Source organism: Octopus sinensis, linkage group LG4 (assembly GCF_006345805.1).
Source record: "Octopus sinensis linkage group LG4, ASM634580v1, whole genome shotgun sequence".
Taxonomy (NCBI): Eukaryota; Metazoa; Mollusca; class Cephalopoda; order Octopoda; family Octopodidae; genus Octopus; species Octopus sinensis.
Window position 1 is genome coordinate 113,835,923 of NC_043000.1, and position 21,883 is coordinate 113,857,805.

At 38.6% G+C, this 21,883-nt stretch overlaps 1 protein-coding gene across 2 annotated transcripts in view; it reads left to right on the forward strand.

Moving 5' to 3' along the window:
- Nucleotides 1–21,883, forward strand: part of LOC115210395 (disabled homolog 1) — a 172,906-nt gene that overhangs the window by 34,106 nt on the left and 116,917 nt on the right. The gene's annotated exons all lie outside the window — the stretch shown is intronic.

Here is a 21,883-nt window from a genome sequence, read left to right on the forward strand (position 1 = left end):
ATCAGAGGGTGCAAGGTCAGGAAAGTAGGGGGGATGGGGAGGAGTTCATAGCCATACGCCTGTGCTTCTGATCTGGCGACAAGCGAGTTGTAGACCGGAGCGTTGTCCTGCAGGAGGAGGATGCCTTTGCTGATCTTGCCCCGCCTCTTGATTTTGATAACTTCTCTTAATTTCCTCAAAAGTGAAGCATAATAGGCTCCTGCAATTGTGGTACCCTTTGCCAGGAAATCTGTCATCACTACTCCGTCCTGGTCCCAGAAGACTGTGAGCATGACCTTGCCAGCGGAGGGCTGCACCCTTGCCTTCTTTAGAGGGGGTGAGTCACGGTGCTTCCACTGCATTGACTGGGCTTTGGTCTCTGGATCATCGTGATGGACCCAGGTTTCATCCTGTGTAATCAGTCTTTTGAAAAATTTTGACTCATCTTCTTGGCACATCTCCAAATTCACCCTCGAGCACTCGACGCGTTCTTGCTTCTGGAAAGGCGTGAGCAACCTGGGAATCCATCTGGCAGACACCTTTTGCATATGCAAATGGTCATGAATGATAGTTTCCACAGACCCGGTACTAATCTTGACCTCATGGGCTATTTGGCGAATAATTATGCGTCGATCTTCCAAAATGGCAGCCTCAACTTGACGGACAGATGCCTCATCAATGGCAGAAGGGAGCGACCAGATCTGGGAGCTGTTTCCACAGAGTTCCGACCATGTTTGAATTCACGATGCCAGCGTTTTACAAGGTCATATGATGGGGCATCATCATCATAAGTTACTTTCATTTCATCAAAAGTCTCCCGTGGTGTGCGTCCTTTCAAATACAAAAACCGGATCACTGCTCGACACTCAACAGGCTCCATTTCACACTTGACTCGGTTCAAACACCTGTAAATCAGAAACCACATTTAATTCAGAGCTGTAATTTGCCACCTACTCTATAGAGATATAAATGATTGCACATGCAAAATTTCAGCTAGATCAAACAACTGCAAGTGGGTCAGAGGCATTACTTATTGAACGTCCCTCGTATCTAAACCCCAAAGAATCCCTCTCAACACATGGCTAAGATGCTCCCCCACTACTTCTGCATGTGGTCAGAGATGCACATATCGTCAGCCACTAAGGGACATGGTCAAATGGTTATGGTCAAACAACTGACAAACAAATCTGTGGTATTGAGCAGAATATTTGCTGTACCCCATCTTTTATACCAAGACAAAACAACGTACAGGATGACACTTATTATCATCATCATCATCATCATCATTATTATTATTATTATTATCATTATTATTATTATTGAGTGAGAGAGCAGTTCATGCCATCAAAGTGACACTGGGGTAACATATACGAAGCCCAATATACCCATCATGACTACCCGTCTGATAAGGGTACACCAGGCACATGCATCACAACATGGTGATCTCATATCAAGATAACCAGCACATGACCTTGCAGGTGGGGCCCAGTTAGAATTTTCTTCAGGTTGAGTAGCCCATCCCGCTCAAACGGTCTCTGAATAAGGGTTGTTTAAGGATGTTGAAAAAACCACCCATGTTTCCAGAGGTGAATTATTCAAACCCCAAAGAATCCCTCTCAACACATAGCTATGATGCTCCCCCACTACTTCTGCTCATGATCAGAGATACACATATCGTCAGCCACTAAGGGACATGCTCAACTGGTTAAGGTCAAGCAACTGACAAGCAAATCTGTGGTATTGAGCAGAATATTTGCTGTAGCCCATCTTTTATACCAAGACAAAACAATGTACATGATAACACTTCCAATCAGTTAAGATCAGAAGCCATGAGAGCCACTGCCTGGTACTGCATCAGGGCTATTCTGGTACTGCATCAGGGCTAGCCTGGTACTGCATCAGGGCTAGCCTGGTACTGCATCAGGGCTAGCCTGGTACTGCATCAAGGCTAGCCTGGTACTTATTATTATTATTATTATTATTATTATTATTATTATTATTATTATTGAGTAAGAGAGCAGTGAATGCCATCAAAGTGACACTGGGGTACAAAATTATACGAAGCCCTATATACCCTTCATGACTACCCGTCTGATAAGGGTACACCAGCCATAATGTGCGCGATATGGTGCGCATCACAACCACATGTGCGCGACATGGTGATCTTATATCAAGATAAACAGCGCATTACCTAGCATGTGGGGCCCAATTAGAATTTTCTTCAAGTCCCATCCCGCTCCAAAGGTCCCTGAATAAGGTTTGTTTAAGGATGATGAACAAAACACCCATGTTTCCATAAGTGAAGTATTCAAACCCCAAAGAATTCCTCTCAACACACGTCTATGATGCTCTCCCACTACCCCTGCTCGTGTGCGTGTGTGTGTATGTGTGTTTGCCTTGTGTATATGAGTGTGTATGCGCTATGTGTATTGCGCGTGCATTGTGTGTGTGTGTGCAGTGTGTGTATGTGTGTGCCTTTTGTGTATGTGTATGTGTGTGTGTGTGTATGCGTTATGTGTGTGTACGTTGTGTGCGTGTATGTGTGTCTGAGTGTGTATGTCTTGTGTGTGCGTGTATGTGTGTCTGAGTGTGTATGTCTTGTGTGTGTGTGTGTGTGTGTGTGTGTTTGCGTTGTGTGTATGTATGTGTACTATTATTGGCTGAAGACGGGTGGCTTAGTGGTTAGGATATTCGGCTCGCGATCGAAGGGTCGCGAGATCGATACCCGGCGACTTGTTGTGTCCTTGCGCAAGACACTTTATTTCACATTGCTCTAGTCCACTCAGCTAGTAAAAATGAATTGTACCTGTATTTCAAAGGGGTGGCCATGTCACATTCCGTGTCACGCTGAATCTTCCTGAGACCTACATTAAGGTCGAGTGTATCTGTGGAATACTCAGCCACTTGTACATTAATTTCCCGAGCAGGCTGTTCTATTGGTCGGATCAACTGGAGCAGTCGCCGTCGTAACCGACGGAGTGCCATATATCATTGGCTTGGGACACTATCATATCTGTATCGTTTATGTTATGTTATATCACTGGCTCGTGATTGTGTAGAACATGTGTTGTGAGTTTATTATATTTATTTGGTGATGACTGTTTTAAGGAAGAGCTTTTACGGGGACGGAAACCCACCAACACCGGTTGAGCTGTTATTTTATTGAGTGACGACTGCATGGAATGTATGTAATGACTATTGTTCGGTGGGTGTATTTTGCAAGCTGTACTTTTGAACGAATCTATCTTACGTGGGATGTGGACTGTACCTAACAGGATTTTTTAAAACTGTGTTGATCTGTAAATCCCAGAATGGCTTATTCTGTTCATGGTTTTTGGCACCTTGGGCAAGTGTCTTCTACTATAGCCTCGGGCTGACCAAAGCCTTGTGAGTGGATTTGGTAGACGGAAACTAAAAGAAGCCCGTCGTATATATGTGTATGATAGATCGATAGCCATTACGCACATTTTTTTTCTCTCCTTGTTTTTTTTTGTGTCCCTTTCTGTAGAAGAGCGTAGGCTCGAAACGTAAGAGACTTTTTCAATTCCTGAGCGTTATACTAAAACATCTGTTTGTTTTGTGCACCACCTGTCTTCGTCTTTTGTTTTTTTTTGTGAATTCTCCCTATATATATATATATATATATATATATATATAATATATATATATATATATATATATATATATATATTATATAAAAGGGCTTAGTAAAATAAAGTACTTTGCCACATACTGAACTCATTAGAAATAGTAGCTAAAAAAACTTTTTTAAAACTATTTCTAATACTTAAAGAAAATCTCTTTCTTAAAACTATTGCTGATTTTATATATATATATATATATATATATATATATATAATATATATATAATATATATATATATATATATGTATGTATGTATGTATGTATGTATGTATGTATGTGTGTATGTATGTGTGTGTATATGTTTGTGCGTCTGTGTTTGTCCCCCAACATCGCTTGACAACCGATGCTGGTGTGTTTACGTCCCCGTAACTTAGCGGTTCGGCAACAGAGACCGATAGAATAAAGTACTAGGCTTACAAAGAATAAGTTCTGGGGTCGATGTGCTCGACTAAAGGCGGTGCTCCAGCATGGCCGCAGTCACATGACTGAAACAAGTAAAAGAGAGTAAAAAAGTATATCAAGAATTCTAATCATTGGTTTTACTGTTTCTTGTTTCAAAACTCCACGGCTGATAGAATTCCAATACTCTTAGCTTGACAGTTCCTCAACCTTCTGCAAGACGATATTTTCGTCAGAAGGCATTGAGGTGTGTGCATGTGTCAAAGAACAGAGATTCGAGTTCCTGTCCCTCACAATTACACCTGGACGATTTGATTTGCTCACCTTGGCAGTTCTGGATGATTCTAGCACGTCATTATCATAAACAACGTTTGGTTCATGCTTACCATTTTCATGATGAAGTATTGGTTTATCAGCCAGTAATCATTGCTGCCGTATTTGTGAATTTGTTTGGAATTTGGAAGAACTCGACAGCCGGAAATGATATGGCCAATTTGCTGATTGTACAAATGGCCACTGTACATCTTGCCATAGTCTGCACTTGATAGTAACCACTTACTTACGGATTTGGTTCTTAAAGTTATTTGTATTAAGTATTGGTTCCATACACCTAATACTAGACCTTCCGGAGGTGGAGAGCTGGCAGAGTCGTTAGCACGCCGAGCGAAATGCTTTGCAGTATTTCGTCTGCCGGTATTTCGTTTTAAGTTCAAATTCCGCCGAGGTAGACTTTGCCTTTCATCTTTTCGGGGTCGATTAAATAAATACCAGTTACACACTGGGGTCGATGTAATCGACTTAATCCGTCTGACTGTCCTTGTTTGTCTCCTCTGTGTTTAGCCCCTTGTAAGTAGTAAAGAAATAGGTATTTCGTCTGCCGCTACGTTCTGAGTTCAAATTCCGCCGAGGTCGACTTTGCCTTTCATCCTTTCGGGGTCGATTAAATAAGTACTAGTTACGTACTGGGGTCGATATAATCGACTTAATCCGTCTGACTGTCCTTGTTTGTCTCCTCTGTGTTTAGCCCCTTGTAAGTAGTAAAGAAATAGGTATTTCGTCTGCCGCTACGTTCTGAGTTCAAATTCCGCCGAGGTCGACTTTGCCTTTCATCCTTTCGGGGTCGATTAAATAAGTACCAGTTACGCACTAGGGTCGATATAATAGACTTAATCCGTCTGTCTTTCCTTGTTTGTCCTCTCTGTGTTTAGCCCCTTGTGGGTAGTAAAGAAATAGGTATTTCGTCTGCTGCTACGTCCAGAGTTCAAATTCTGCCGAGGTCGGCTTTGTCTTTCATCCTTCCGGGGTCGATAAATTAAGTACCAGTTACGTACTGGGGTCGATATAATAGACATAATCCCTTTGTCTGTCTTTGTTTGTCTCCTCTATGTTTAGCTCTTTGTGGGTAATAAAGAAATACATATATTCTATCTATATCATCTTACTAGTAGCTTCCTGAATTTTCTTTCAAAACTTCCAGTTGCTATGTTGAAACTGTTATTTATACCCATTTTTACACCCATTACCTTATTACTGACAATGAAATGACTTCAGTTTTTAAAATCAATGTGACGCTTCTATAGTTTCCTGCCATAACATCCTCTGTCAGTTCTGTCTATTGTCTTATCAATTTACCCTATTACTCATTATTTGCGTGGGTGGTTCTGGTCAAATTCTCTGACTTCAATCTCAAGATCAGACTTAATTTCCTTTCTACGGTTTTAGTTTTTTATTACAAACTTTCACAGCACACCGAGTGCAGTACGTAAATGTTTTTGCTTACAAACAATGCTTTGCTTTCCTTCTTTTGTGTGTGTCTTTCTTGCACTGAAAGCAGTCTCTGAATGTTACACGTAGCCATACTATCCTCCGTATGTGCTATATATGTAATGCTAAAAAGGCGGCGATCTGGCAGAAACGTTAGCACGCCGGGCGAAATGCTTAGCGGTATTTCGTCTGCCGTTACGTTCTGAGTTCAAATACCGCCGAGGTTGACTTTGCCCTTCCTCCTTTCGGGGTCGATATATAAAGTACCAGTTTCGCACTCGGGTCGATGTAATCGACTTAATCCGTTTGTCTGTCCTTGTTTGTCCTCTCTGCGTTTAGCCCCTTGTGGGTAGTAAAAAAATAGGTATTTCGTCTGTCGTAACGTCCTGAGTTCAAATTCCGCCGAGGTCGACTTTGCCTTTCATCCTTTCGGGGTCAAAAAATAAAGTACCAGTTTCGCACTGGGGATCGATGTAATCGACTTAATCCGTTTGTCTGTCCTTGTTTGTCCCCTCTATGTTTAGCCCCTTGTGGGTAGTAAAGAAATATATATGTAATGCTAAATCTTGGCGTTTGGGTAATTATTTATCTGCATTTCTAAGCTGCCTAATATTTTAGAGACTGTTGTTGTTTTGAATTCCCATATTCTACTGACCTAAATTTTCAGACATGAATATTACACAATCCATCAATGAGACATAATTATGTCGAAAGAATTTTGTCTCTTGAAACACAGAAAGTCGTATCAGTTTATGCAGACGTTTATGCAGACGACGTGTTGGAAATATCGGAAATCGATGTGGTCTGTAGTGTTCTAGAGGAATATCAGGAGATATCGGGAGAGAGAATAACCACAACAAATCAGTGGTAATACAACCCGGCACCCGGGGAGACCAGCCCATGCGGGGTAGCGACTTCTCTCACCAGACCGAAGTTAAGGCATTTGGTGTCTGGTTCGAATTAGACTTTCTGGGGGATAAAACTGAGAAGTGACAACCAGGATGACCAATCTCATACATAATTGGGCTGAGGTGGGGATGTTCCTAAAGGAGAGGTGTTAGTGGTTAACATCTCCCTCGCTTCGGTAAGGGATTACCGCCTGATTTTGCTTTGTCCAAGGAAATAACCCACCAGATTGGAGTAGGGGTTACACTCTTTCGTTTCTAGTAAAAGAGATAGGTTCCTTTAGGTTGGTGGTCCATCTGCTTCCAACGCCTAATCCAGAAGAATCTCGGGATACTATGGTTGATGATACACAAACATTCACTAAATCTTAAAACAGCAGGGATTCTTGGACGAAGGGGTGCAGTAAACATATGTAGCGTATCTGATATCCTCACTGTTTGAGAAACACAATAAGAATGATCTTGTTTGAGATTACAACCATCTTTGGCTAGTTTGACCCTGTTGCGGGTGTACATTAGCGTCGTCGTAGCTGAAGCAGGAACATGACTGGCAGGCTGGACGTCTGTCGCTGGAACTGGAACATGGCTGAGTAGCTCTGTGGTCAGTGACTATACCTTAGAAGGTCTAAAGCCGAAAGACGAAGAATAGTGAAAGCAAGCTTATTTAAGGAATTAAAAATGGCTCAAAGAAGGGCATCTGAAGCAGGCCCTATCCGAAGGCCGTGATTGGTTGGCTGATTGGTTGGCTTTACACACTGGCGTGAAATAAGTAGAGACAAACCGCGCTAGATGCCAACCAATCAGAGCAGTGGACACAACAAGGTCAAACTAGCCAAAGATGGTTGTAATTTCAAACGAGATCATTCTTATTGTGTCTCTCAAACAGTGAAGATATCAGATACGTTACACATATGTTCATACGATATGTCCTTCCGCCGCTCTTCTCTTTGACTGCGCTGTAATACTGGGTCAAGCGGAAACTAAAATTGAACATCTGGTGTTTGAAATATGGCTAACAGGCTAAACCCTGAATATATACTAGAAGCGTAACAAAGCGGTCAGTTGAAAGACCGCTCCTTATATACTTTCTTATTAGATTTCCTTGACCACAAGTTTTTATAGAGTTGCTATTGCCGTCCAGTCTTTTGTAGCCATACTTTTGGGTCCTTGTTTATCTTTATTCCGCTTGCTTACCTTGAAGCAAGAATGGAAAATAAGTTAAAGAAAAGTGTATCACTATGGACGAAGAGATATTCTAGTACATACAGAAAACCCCTCAAGCAATATAAGTGTCGGTCATGTAACGGCCTTTTTCATCTAGTTTCCTTTAAGGCTTTGTGAAAAGAAGAGAATAACTCCATGATCTTCATAACTATCTTGTTGAGCTTTTGAACCGGGCAGAAAGGACGGAAGACACGACGACACAAGGATTACCGTGGTAAGGGCTAATTAATTAATTTACCTTCAGACTGCGTGCCTTTTATAATACCCGGAACAATGTGGGCTCCACAAAAGCTAATCAAGAGCTTTTAGTGGAACAGAGTTGGATCTAAAGGCACGCAAGGGCCACTTGGTGGAACAATGGGATCCATCGAAGACATATGAAGGCTACGTGATGTTAAACTGAGTAACAGACTAAGTCTACAACTTGGGAATAAGTACAGGGAATTTGATAGGCTTCTACATAGTTTCCGTTTATTCAATTTCAATTACAACACGTGAAGATTTACCGAAATTCTGGTAGAAGACACCCAAGGAAATTGGAACTTCGAAGCTGCACGCCAGTTGTCACGCAAGATGTGGACAACACTGGGATATCCTCTCTCACATACATACACATATATATTCTTTTACTTGTTTCAGTCATTTGACTGCGGCTATGCTGGAGCACCGCATTCTAGTCGAACAAATCGAACCCAGAAATTATTCTTTGTAAGCCCAGTACTTATATTATCGGCCAATTTTTGCCGAACTGCCAAGTTACGGGGATGTAAACACACCAAGATCGGTTGTCAAGTGATAGCGTGTGTGTGTGTTGGGGGGCAAATGCAAACACACAAACATATACATACATGCATGCACGCATACATACATACATACATACATACATACATACATACATACATACATATATATATATTATATATATATATATATATGTATGTATATATATATATATATATATTATATATAATATATATATATACATATATACATATATATATATTATATATATATATATATATATATATATATGCATATATATGTATATACATATGTATGTATGTATATACATATACATGTATGTATATATATATGCATATATATGTATATACATATGTATGTATGTATATACATATACATATACATGTATGTATATATATATATATATATATATACATATATATATATATATATGTATGTATGTATATACATATACATGTATGTATATATATATATATATATATATATGCGTGTGTGTATATACATATACATGTATGTATATATATATATATATATATATATATATATATATATATATATAATATATATATATATATATATATAATATATATATATATATATATATATATATATATATATACTTATAAAAACCTTAAGGAATAATATTATTATTCCCTAAGGTTTTTTTATAAGTATATATTATATATATATATATATATATATATATATATATATACTTATAAAAACCTTAGGGAATAATAATTATTCCAGGTTATCAGGATATTTACCATTGCCAATCGACACGGCCAGAGTCTATGAGAGGTATCGCAAAAGTATATCGCGCCTGGTTCTGTAAGGACTTAACATTCCCATTTTGAAGGACGCCCGGTAGAAACCTAATACTCTCAGATAACATTTTTTTTTCCTTAAGGGCCCTGCTTCCGGCCATATATACCTGCACCCGTTTTTACTATTATTATGAGCATATATCGCGTCGCCGAAAACTGAGCTTTTAGTATTTGCTTGTTGCACAATACAGACACTAACAGACATTAATTAGATTCTGCAAAACCTCTTCGTTTAACTGCAGTTGGGTCCCGTAGGGGTAAATAAACCATTTATTGTTCATGTAGCGCAATATAAAGAAAACACTGAGAGGCATGTCAACGTCTCAATTGACTTATTAGTATTGTCAATGCCGTGACGATAAACAGAACATCGATGTGAAATGGTCTTATTAATAACAATTATTGTCGATGTTATCGGCTAAAAATAATTCTTCCACAACGATCGCTCTGTGCCACAAAATGTCTCGGCTGTCGCTTCCATTTCCAATATTCAATCCTTTGTCTCTTTATATTTCTCATATTTCATTCATCATTCGTCTTAATAATAATTGTATCACTTTCTCTCAATCTAACTCTCTCTCTCTCTCTCTCTCTCTCTCTCTCTCTCTCTCTCTCTCCTCTCTTTAATTTTGTCTCCCTCTGTCTCTTCTTGCCTCTCTCTCTCTTTATTTCCCTGTCGTCCGGCGCCCCTTCTTCTTCTTCTTCTTCTTCTTCTTGTCCTCCTCTTCTTCTTCTTCTTCTTTTTTTCGTCTTCTTCTTCTTCTTCTTCTTCTTCTTCTTCTTCTCTTCTTCTTCCACTTCTGCTTTTTCCTCCTCCTCCTCCTACTCCTCTTCTTCTTCTTGCTCTTCTTCTTCTTCTTCTTGCTCTTCTTCTTCTTCTTCTTCTTCTTCTTCTTCTCTTCTTCTTCTTCTTCTTCATTTCTGCATTACTTCACACATTCACCGGCATGCACTGGCATTCATTTAACAGCAGCCTTTTTACACGAATCACTTGGGAGTCAATTTTGATTGACAGATTACGGAAGCTCAGTTACATACACATTGTGTGTGTGTGTGTGTGTGTGTGTGTGTGGTACGGTAGGTCAAGCCACGCCCAAAATAGTTCGACATAGTTGTAACGTATGAAGTAGAGAGTTGCATTTACTCCTCAGGAACTAAAATGCAACCATGCTTTGTTCCAACGCAAGTTGGTACGTATCCTGTTCTTGCAATAATCGTGGGTATGAGACTGAAAGTGTATCCTGGGCACTGGATTTACAAATTCGTTTTCCTTCTCCTGTATTTTTCGGATCACATTGTATAGGTGTCTTCTTATTTCTTTATTGCCCAAAAGGGACTAAACATAGAGGGGACAAACAAGGACAGACAAAGGAATCAAGTCGATTACATCGACCCCAGTACGTAACTGGTACTTAATTTATCGACCCCAAATGGAGGAAAGGCAAAGTCGACCTCGGCGGAATTTGAACTCAGAACGTTGCGGCAGACGAAATACCGCTAAGCATTTCGCTCGGCATGCTAACGGTTCTGCCAGCTCGCCGCCTTGGCATAGGTGTCTTCTTGTCTGCCTGTCTACCAGTATGCAAGCATGTATGTATATGTGTGTGTATGTATGTATGTATGTATGTATGTATGTATGTATGTATGTATGTATGTATGTATGTATGTATGTAGGTTGGTAGGTAGGTAGGTAGGTAGGTAGGTATGTAGGTAGGTAGGTAGGTAGGTAGGTAGGTAGGTAAGGATGTTCGTATGTGTGCATGTAGCTAGGTGCATGAGTTCACTAAAATTTACAATAAAGTAGAGCTATAGATTTCAGTCGTCACTAATTATCACTTAATTAAATTTAGTCATAAACAGCTGTCGTATTTATTCAATCTTACTGTGGACAGAGAAAGATTCAAATGCTATTACATTTTCATAATTAATTGCGTTTCACTGACCACTGTGAAATTATATAAAACCATTGTTCTCAGAATATAATAAAATCAGATGGAGTGATCTTTGTATGTGACCCATTGTTTGTTGGTTGTTAATTTTGTTAAGTAAATTATTAACGTGTCAGCATTGCATGTTTTTCAAACTAAACTTAATCCTGGGGGTAATTCTTTAATTTTTGGTCGTCACTGCTCTTATAAAAGAATTCAATTTATTAGACACATCAGAAAGTCGTAAATGTCTGTCCTGTTTATACAATCCCAATAATTTATTCAATATACATACATACATACATACATACACAGATATATATGTGTGTGTATGTTTATGTATTTATAACAGATTCTGTCTTTATTCTTAAATCTCTCCGATAAAATTAAACAATTGGTCTCCCACGAAGGAGCGAAGTTTCAACTAGAGGAATTTAATCCGGCAATACGACCATCAAGGAATATCACCATCCAGCCCTGGGTGGTCGCCTGCAACGTCTAAGAAATAATAGACAACTCACCCTCATATTGTTTTGTTTTTTTACTGTTTAAAGAAGATGCATTGAATAATGTAGTCCTAGATACAAATATGTCTGAATTATCGAAGGGGTGTGTATGCCCAAAAACATTTGAATTATGAATCTGGTGAATCAATATTCACCTAAGGTTAAAAACAATATCATTTTCTACTCTAGGCACAAGGCCCGAAATTTTGGGGGAGGGGGCAGTCGATTAGATCGACCCCAGTCCGCAACTGGTACTTGATTAATCGGCCCCGAAAGGATGAAAGGAAAAACTCGACCTCGGCGGAATTTGAACTCAGAACATAAAGACAGATGAAATACCTATTTCTTTACTACCCACAGGGGACTTTAAATTTACTTTACTGCCTTGCCTGGGATAGAACTCAGAACCGCTTAGTAACTGCACGTCATTAACGTCTTTGATCCACTACGCTACGCCCGTTGGCAATGTCAATGGGAATTTGTAACGCTTTTAAACCTCCATTGACGTCTTACGTCGGCACCTATGCCTCCTGAGAAAACGCTTCGATAATTATTCTAAGTATTTCACAGATTAATTTTAACATTCCATATGAATGTTCGATTGAAAAGCAAAACATTTCAGACGCCAGTTCTATGAGATGTTTGAGATTATTTTCAGTGCTCACATAATGGATCTCTCTGGGAACTTGCCATTCTTAAGAGCATCGTTATAGTAGGGAGAGCGCGTATTAAAGGACGCCTCATTGACCGATAATGAAAAGATACGCTTTCTATAGTGTGTATTCTTAAAGATCTAGGAGGCATTTCGAATCTTTATCAATATAGAACAGTTTTTCATTAGGTTTATGGCAAGGCTTAATACTACCAGTTTCCAGCAAGCTAATAATAGGTCGGCTGTTATTCCCCAGAGTTTTTATTCTAAGTAGAATAATATCTTGAATATAAATATTTGAAACCGTTTCAGATTTCCAAATGTTCACTTCCGTTTGATGATCGGACAACGTGAAATTCGGAGAAACAGTTTCTGAAATTTTTCAGCTTCACTAAAACGTTACATACATACATACATACATATATACATACATACATACATACATACATACATACATACATACATACATACATACATAAATAATGTGACTGCGTGTGTACCGTTGGCGGTTTTTTTCCTCCGTCTTCCCTTCTTTGGATCTTTCCTTTTCCTATGTTTCTGACGAAGAGCTCCGCTCGAAACGTTAAACCCTCCTTCATTCCTTCTTTCCTGAGCGTCCAATAAAACTATTCTTGTTCCACATCCTCGCGTTGTTGTGTTTTCTCTTTGTGTTTTCATGTTTGGATTAACTTTACATACATACATACATACATACATACATACATACATACATACATACATACATACATACATACATACATACATACTGACGAAGTCAAAGAGAGAGAGAGAGAGAGAGAGAGAAAGAACATACATATATGCATACATATACATACTTTCATACGTACGTACATAGATACACACATACATACTGTTGCAGAAGAATTCCGACCATTCCCGAGTGACCAAAGTGGACTGACACATTTCTATAAAGTATAGAACTGTCAGCAGTTCACTGTGAGCCGTTGCCAGAGAGTGTTTAACCTCAAGTAACGGTAATCGTAATGCGCCGTGTGAACACTTTCGTTACCCTTGCTTCGTAAATTATTTATTCAACACTAGAATATAAAACAAACTTACATACATGCATTCATACATACATACATACATACATACATACATACATACATACATACATACACACACACACACACACACACACACACACACACACACACACACACACATATATATATATGCACATATATATGCTCATGCATACATGTATTTTTATATGTATGTATATATATGTGTCGTTTCAATCAGTTGACTGTGGCATTCCACACTTAATGAAGAATCTTTCTTAACAAAAGAACAGACATACGTAAGTAACCACTTCCTTAGAACATGGCCAGGATGCTTCAAATTTCGTTTCCTCTCATTGGTTTAGTAAGGAGGGAACTACTTGTGCGTATGTATATAGTTACGTATATAGATACGTATGTATGTATGTATGTATGTATGTATGTATGTATGTATGTATGTATGTATGTATGTATGTATGTATGTATGTATGTATGTATGTCTTCTCATGCGTATATTTGCTTATCTAGACATGCTCATATATATTTAAATGATAAACTTCAGGAAAGTTTTACAGATTTTTACAGTTCCAGTGATGGATTGGATCTGTAGTCGTCGAATTAGTTTTCTCCTTTCTGATTTTCAGAAGCCCTAATTTCTCAAGATTGGTCTTTAGGTAGCGTGCTACATACACCAGGGCCCCAATAATTACAGGTATAAACCTGAACTTGTATGTATGTATGTATGTATGTATGTATGTATGTATGTATGTATGTATGTATGTATGTATGTATGTATGTATGTCTTCTCATGCGTATATTTGCTTATCTAGACATGCTCATATATATTTAAATGATAAACTTCAGGAAAGTTTTACAGATTTTTACAGTTCCAGTGATGGATTGGATCTGTAGTCGTCGAATTAGTTTTCTCCTTTCTGATTTTCAGAAGCCCTAATTTCTCAAGATTGGTCTTTAGGTAGCGTGCTACATACACCAGGGCCCCAATAATTACAGGTATAAACCTGAACTTGTATGTATGTATGTATGTATGTATGTATGTATGTATGTATGGATGGATGGATGGATGGATGGATGGGTAGATGTTCTCATTTGAATTCTTCCTCTGAAGAAGGATCTGGTTTCTAACAAGCATACAAAGCTCCATCGCCGGAATGTAGATGCGTGGCTTAGTGGGTAAGGTATACGGATCACAACTGTGCGGTCGTGAGATCGATTCTCGGCAGCGTGTTGTGTCCTTGAGCAAGACACTTTATTTCACGTTGCTCCAGTCCACTCATCTGACAAAAATGAGTTGTACCAGTAATTACAAAGGGGCCAGTCTTGTCACATTCTGTGTCACACTGGATCTCCCTGAGAACTATGTTAAGAGGACGCGCGTTAGTGGAGTACTCTGCTCCTTGCACGTTAATTTCACTAGCAGGCTGTTCTATTAATAGGATCTACTAGAACGCTCCTCGTCGTAACCGACGGAGTGCAAAATATTGATTATTTAATAACACCTGTGTTGCTGTAGGAACATTTTTAAGCAAAGCAAAGAAAATTCTAGCCATGGGTGTGGCTACTTCAAGTTTATGAGGTGTATTACACCAGCTTATCTTCCTTCTCTGTTTCTGTGATAAGATATTCTCTGAGAAAATTCTTGTCTTTGAATTTGCTGTTTTGAAACTGTATCGTAATAAACGCAATAGTAATGGTTTAAGAATAATTCTTTTCTACTCTAAGCACAAGGCCCAAAATTTTGGGGAAGGGGCCAGTCGATTAGATCGAACCTAGTACGCAACTGTACTTAATTTATCGACCCCGAAAGGATAAAAGGCAAAGTCGACCTCGGCGGAATTTGAACTCAGAACGTAAAGACAGATGAAATACCTATTTCCTTACTACCCACAAGGGGCTTAACACAGAGAGGACAAACAAGGACAGACAAACAGATTAAGTCGATTACATCAACCCCAGTACGTAACTGGTACTTAATTTATCGACCCCGAAAGGATGAAAGGCAAAGTCGACCTCGGCGGAATTTGAACTCAGAACGTTACGACAGACGAAATACCTATTTCTATTTCTTTACTACCCAAAAGGGGCTAAACACAGAGGGGACAAATAAGGACAAACACACGGATTAAGTCGATTATATCGACCACAGTTCGTAACTGGTACTTAAGTTATCGACCCCGAAAGGATGAAAGGCAAAGTCGACCTCGGCGGAATTTGAACTCAGAACATAACGGCAGACGAAATACGGCTACGCATTTCGTCCGGCGTGCTAATGATTCTGCCAGCTCGCCGCCTACGCTTTAAGAATAATTGCTTGTTAACTGATAGGCCAGACAATCAAATCAGTTTTTTTAATGATACAAATTGTATTAGACTGCTTTGAATCTCTGTACATAATTATCTGTCTCATTTGGCTTGCGGGGAGGATCGTCTAAACATGATCAAAACCGAATGTAACGTCAAGAAAGAGTACAACTACTTACCAACACAATAAAATGTGATAAACACCTAGCATTCTTTCAACAGGAACTTATTTAATTGTGTGGAGGTGCAAGGGCAGCTGACTCGCGGTCGTGGGATCATGGTTTCGATTCCCAGATCGGGCATTGTGAGTGTTTATTGAGCAAAAACACCTAAAGCTCCACGAGGCTCCGGCATGGGGTGGTGGAGAACCCTGCTGTACTCTTTCACCACAACTTTCTCTCATTCTTTCTTCTTGTTGAAGAAGGCTGTACAGCAGCCGAAACGCAGTGAATGCAACAATCAAAATGAGGGCACCGGTCCAAATAATGTAAACAATATATTCAATAGAAACACCCCGAAAGGTAACTTTTCTTGTTACAAGAACTTCACTTTGTTGCTGAAACAACATAATATGAAAATACCCTCCGAAACCAAAATGAACAAAATTCTTTATGTAATTGTAGGAAATCCAGCAATTTCCCACTTAATGGCAATTTCTTGATCAAAGAAGTAGAGTATAGAGCCAATCCTGTAATAGCCCTACGTTCAAACTTATATCGGAGCAACTGAAATTAGCTTCAATACATGGTTTTACATGCAAAAGAATCCCTTTAGAATCCCTTCTAAACGAGTCGGTCCAAGTATGAGCGACTATTGAAAGAATCTGGATTCCTTTAAAAATCCAATGGCCTGTTTTAGAAAGAGCACATCCATACGGACATGTCACATGCCCTTCTACATTACATTTAGATTTCCGTTATGTGTATGCTCCTATTGCATAATTTAAATTTATTCTACTTACGCGACGTCATTATAAGCTAGCAAGAAGTTTATACAGTACCTGTATGGACTTCAGACTAATTTCGTCTCATAAGAGACACGTGTGCGGCATTGATAAGCCGCAAACACAGCGAAATACGATATCTGCAACTCACGTGATCACTTCTGGGTCGATTTCGTTTCGCCTAGAAATATATTGGGATCTTTTCTAACACTATGCGTCTTTAAAGGGAACTAGGAATGTTTACATTATAGATCTGCTTGTAATGCATAATTTGAACACACACACACACACACACATATCGTATTTATGGATACGTTTTAAAATATTTGTTTAGAGGTACGCTTAATGAACATACTGATGAGCTAGTAATGACCCAGAAACTCTAAGTTTCTAGATTAAATCTGAACGGGACCAACTACGACCAGCTACGAAGTTACTAACTACGACATCAAATGGAAAATATTTTCCAAAACCAGATAATATGTCAAAAATATGTTTAGTATGTTCTCTTGAAAAATTATATCTCTTAAAGAACTTGAGAGTCTCTAATGACTACATGAATTCCAGGAATGAGAATTTTTTCTATATGTTCATATTTTGATAAATACATCTTGGCGGAATTTTAAAATAGGCCACCAGACACATCGTAAACAATTAATACCTTGTTTATATCTATTTCACGTTAATTTATATTTTTTATTCAAATTTAGATACTAAGAAACGGGGGAAAAGTGAGATAAGGAAAAGAAAGAAAGAAAAATGCAGGTAAAACAGCAGAAGATGGAAAGGGCGTTGGGTCACATACCCAAGATCAGATGGTGTATGCAGTCGCACCCCGCGGTAATGCCCACGATGATGTTGCCGCAAAGAAAAACACAGATTTCGACTGATGTACTTGCGCGTACAAATGCACGTTCCCACTGCTTTATCGATCGCATTCTCACATGGAATCAATTTTTGTAATTCTTTTAAGACTTATACACACCCTGATACCGTCGGTATCTACATATCAAATTTGAGCGCAATCGGATGGAAGATGCCCGAGATCTTAGAAGACACACACACAGACAGACAGAACGGATATTATATTACATATATAAATTCACAAAAACGAAGAACGAACACAAAAAAAGCAACAACGCGAGGTCGTGGTACATGCAAAGTATTAGCAGACTCTCAAGGAAGGAAAGAAAGGTGGTTTTACGTTTCGAGCAAAGCTCTTCTTCAGGAACAGGAGAATCCAATAGAAAAGGAAGACGGAAGAGAAAACATCGCCAAAGATTCACATGTGATTACATTTTAAAATGACTGGAAGGGAACGTGTATATCATCATCATATCATCATCATCATCATCAACATCATCATCATCATAGATTAACGTCCGTTTTCCTTGCTGGCATGGGTTGAACGGTTTGTCTGAGGTCTGGAGAACCAGCGGCTGCACGAGGCAACATATCTTATCTTATCTATCTATCTATCTATCTATCTATCTATCTATCTATCTATCTATCTATCTATCTATCTGTCTATCTATCTGTCTGTCTGTCTGTCTGTCTGTCTGTCTGTCTGTCTGTCTGTCTGTCTATCTATCTATCAATATATAGATATATATGGTTAATCCAAACATGAAAACACAAAGAGAGTACACAACTACGAGAGGACGTGGAACAAGTATAGTGTTCTTGGACGCTCAGGACAGGAAAGAAAGAAGGAGGATTTAACTTTTCGAGCGGAGCCCTTCATTAGAAACATAAGAAAAGGAAAGATCCAAGGAAGGGAAGGCGGAGGAAAAAATCGTCAACGATACACACGCAGTCACATATTGAATATATATATATATATATATATATATATATATATATATATATAATATGACAATTATTCTGTAGCAATTATCACATATATGTACAGATAAATTCGTCTATTTACATAATATCGAGGTCTCTTTCATCCTTTTGTTGTCTTGCCATTTCTATCAATATATATATATTTATATACGAGGTCACGGAGTGTGTGACGAAATAGCTTTAGGAAACTACTGTAATGATTATAAAACCGAAGTGAATACCAAATATATAGTGCGTGTGTTTATTTCGCAAAATACGACCATCCCTCAGTATAACAATATCTGTTTCAACACACCGATCACACATCAGGAATGCTGTAAGCAAATACAGACATGTGTGTGTGTGCGCGTGCACACATATATATATTATATATATTATATATCTATATATATATATATATATATATATATATAATATATATATATATATATATATATATTATATATATATATATATATATATATAATTATATATTTGTATAATTCATATATATATATATATAATATTATATATATAGGCGTAGGAGTGGCTGTGTGGTAAGTAGCTTGCTTACGAAGCACATGGTTCCAGGTTCAGTCCCACTGCGTGACACATTGGGCAAGTGTCTTCTGCTATAGCCTCGGGCTACCAACGGAAACTGAAAGAAGCCCGTCGTATATATTGTTTGTGTATGTTTGTGTGTCTGTGTTTGTCCCCCACCCCACCCCCGCCCAACATCGCTTGAAAACCGATGCTGTCAAAAGAGACCGATGAAATAAGTACTAGGCTTTCAAAGAATAATTCTTGAGGTCGATTTCTTCGACTAAAACCTTTTAAGGTGGTGCTCCAGCTTGGCCGCATTTAAATGACTGAAACAAGTAAAAGAATAAAAAATATATATGTATATACATAGATATGTATACATAGAAATCTTGCGTGTATGTGTGTGTGTGCGTGTGAGTGTGTGTGTGTGGTGTGTGTGTGTGTGTGTGTGTGTGTGTGTGTGTGTGTGTGTGTGTGTGAGTCTGTATGTGAGTGCGTGCGTTTCTAATGCACGTCTCATTGTCACTGCCGCCTCAATGTCTTCCTGCCTGCCTGCCTGTCTGTGTGACTGTTTGTCTCTTTGTTCCTTTGTCCCCAACACCCACCCACTTCTCTTTCTTGTACCAACACGTCTATATCTTCACATACACATACGCACTTAACTACCTACATACACATTTATATATATATTATATATATATATAATAAGTATGTGTTAGTGTGTACATAATATATAGGCACACACACGCACGTATTTGTAAGTATGATAATGTGGTGTATATCACTTTAGCTTTTCTGTTGCAATATATAACAGTGTATACATGTGTGTACAGGAATAAATGTATTTGCGTGTGTCTCTCTCCCGCGCTCTCATCCACTCATCCATCAATCCATACATACATACATACATACATACATACATACATACATACATACATACATGCGTACATATTGCGTGTGTGTATGTGTGTATGTATACACATACATAATCAATATATATATATATATATATATATATATAATATATATTATATATAATATACATGTAACTTTTCAAGAGGATATTTAGTGCATCAATATACCAGCTTCTGAACTTCCATAACCTCCTCAGCATAGTACCTTCCTACAGACCAACAGAATCTATAGAAGATGAAACGAAAGTATTAACCATGTTTTGAGTGAATGCAGTAAGCTAGCGCGAAAAGAGTGTAAGCGCAGGCATGACTGAATCGGTAGAAGAGTGCATTGAGATGTTAGCCGACAGTGTAGATTCAAAGTAGCAGAGAAGTGGTATGAACACGAACTAGAGGCTGTGATAAGGAATTGATTTACAGCATTTTATGGGATTTCCTCATGAAAACTTAACATACTGTTGAAGCAAGAAGACCAGATGTGATGATAGATGACAAAAGAAACAGTACAAGATCATAGACTTTGCAATACTATTTGAAAACAATGCGGATACCGAAGAAATTGAAAAATATTCTTTTCTACTCTAAGCACAAGGCCCGAAAGTTTTGGGGAGGTGGGGGTCAGTCGATTAGATCGACCCAGTACACAACTGGTGCTTAATTTATCGACATCGAAAGGATGAAAGGCATAGTGGACCTCGGCGGAGTTTGAACTCAGAACGTAAAGACAGATGAAATATTGCTAAGCATTTTGCCCGGAGTGCTAACGTTTCTTATTTCTTTACTGCTCACAAGGGGCTACACACAGAGGAGACAAATGGATTAAGTCGATTATATCGATCCCTGTGCGTAACTTGTACATTTTGCCCGGCATGCTAACGTTTCTGCCAGCTTGTCGCTTTTTTTGCGTGGAGCTTAGGTGTTTCGCTCACCCGGTCTGAGATTCGAACCCGCGATCCCTAGATCCCGAGTCCGCTGCTCTAACCACTAGGCCATGTGCCTCCACATGCTAACGTTTCTGCCAGCTCGCCGCCTTGAAATCGAAAAATATTTTTTTAAAATTCACAGCATAGACAAATAAATTTAAAAGACTGTGAAAAAGACAATTATTGGTGTGATAATTAGAGCATTTAGCACAAAACCCAAAATACTACAGAAGAGGCTGAAGGATATTGGAATTGAGACATGTTCTCGATCTGCAGATAAATGTCATCCAATATTCTACAAGACTCTTAAGAAAGATTCATGAGATTTAAGGAGGCATGTCGCGAAACCTCAAAATAACATTCCTGCTAATTGATATTGCGTGTAATAGTAACAACAATAATCCTTTCTACTATAGGCACAAGGCCTGAAATTTTGGGGATGAGTCGATTATATCGACCCCTGTGCATAACTAGTATTTAATTTATCGGCCCTGAAAGGATCGCAGGCAAAGTCGACTCCGGGGGCATTTGGACTCAGAACGCGAAGACAGAAGAAATATACCGCTAAGTATTTATAATAATAATAATAATAATAATAATAATATAATAATAATAAAATAATAATAATAAATTGGTACGACCACAAACCCGAAGGCATCATCGAAAATGATAATGCAAAGATCCTGTGGGATTTTATGATCCAGTGCGACCATGAGATAGAGAAAAGGAAGCCAGACCGAGTCTTAATTGAGAAAGAAAGCAACGATGCTGGATCATAGATATAGCATGCCCAGC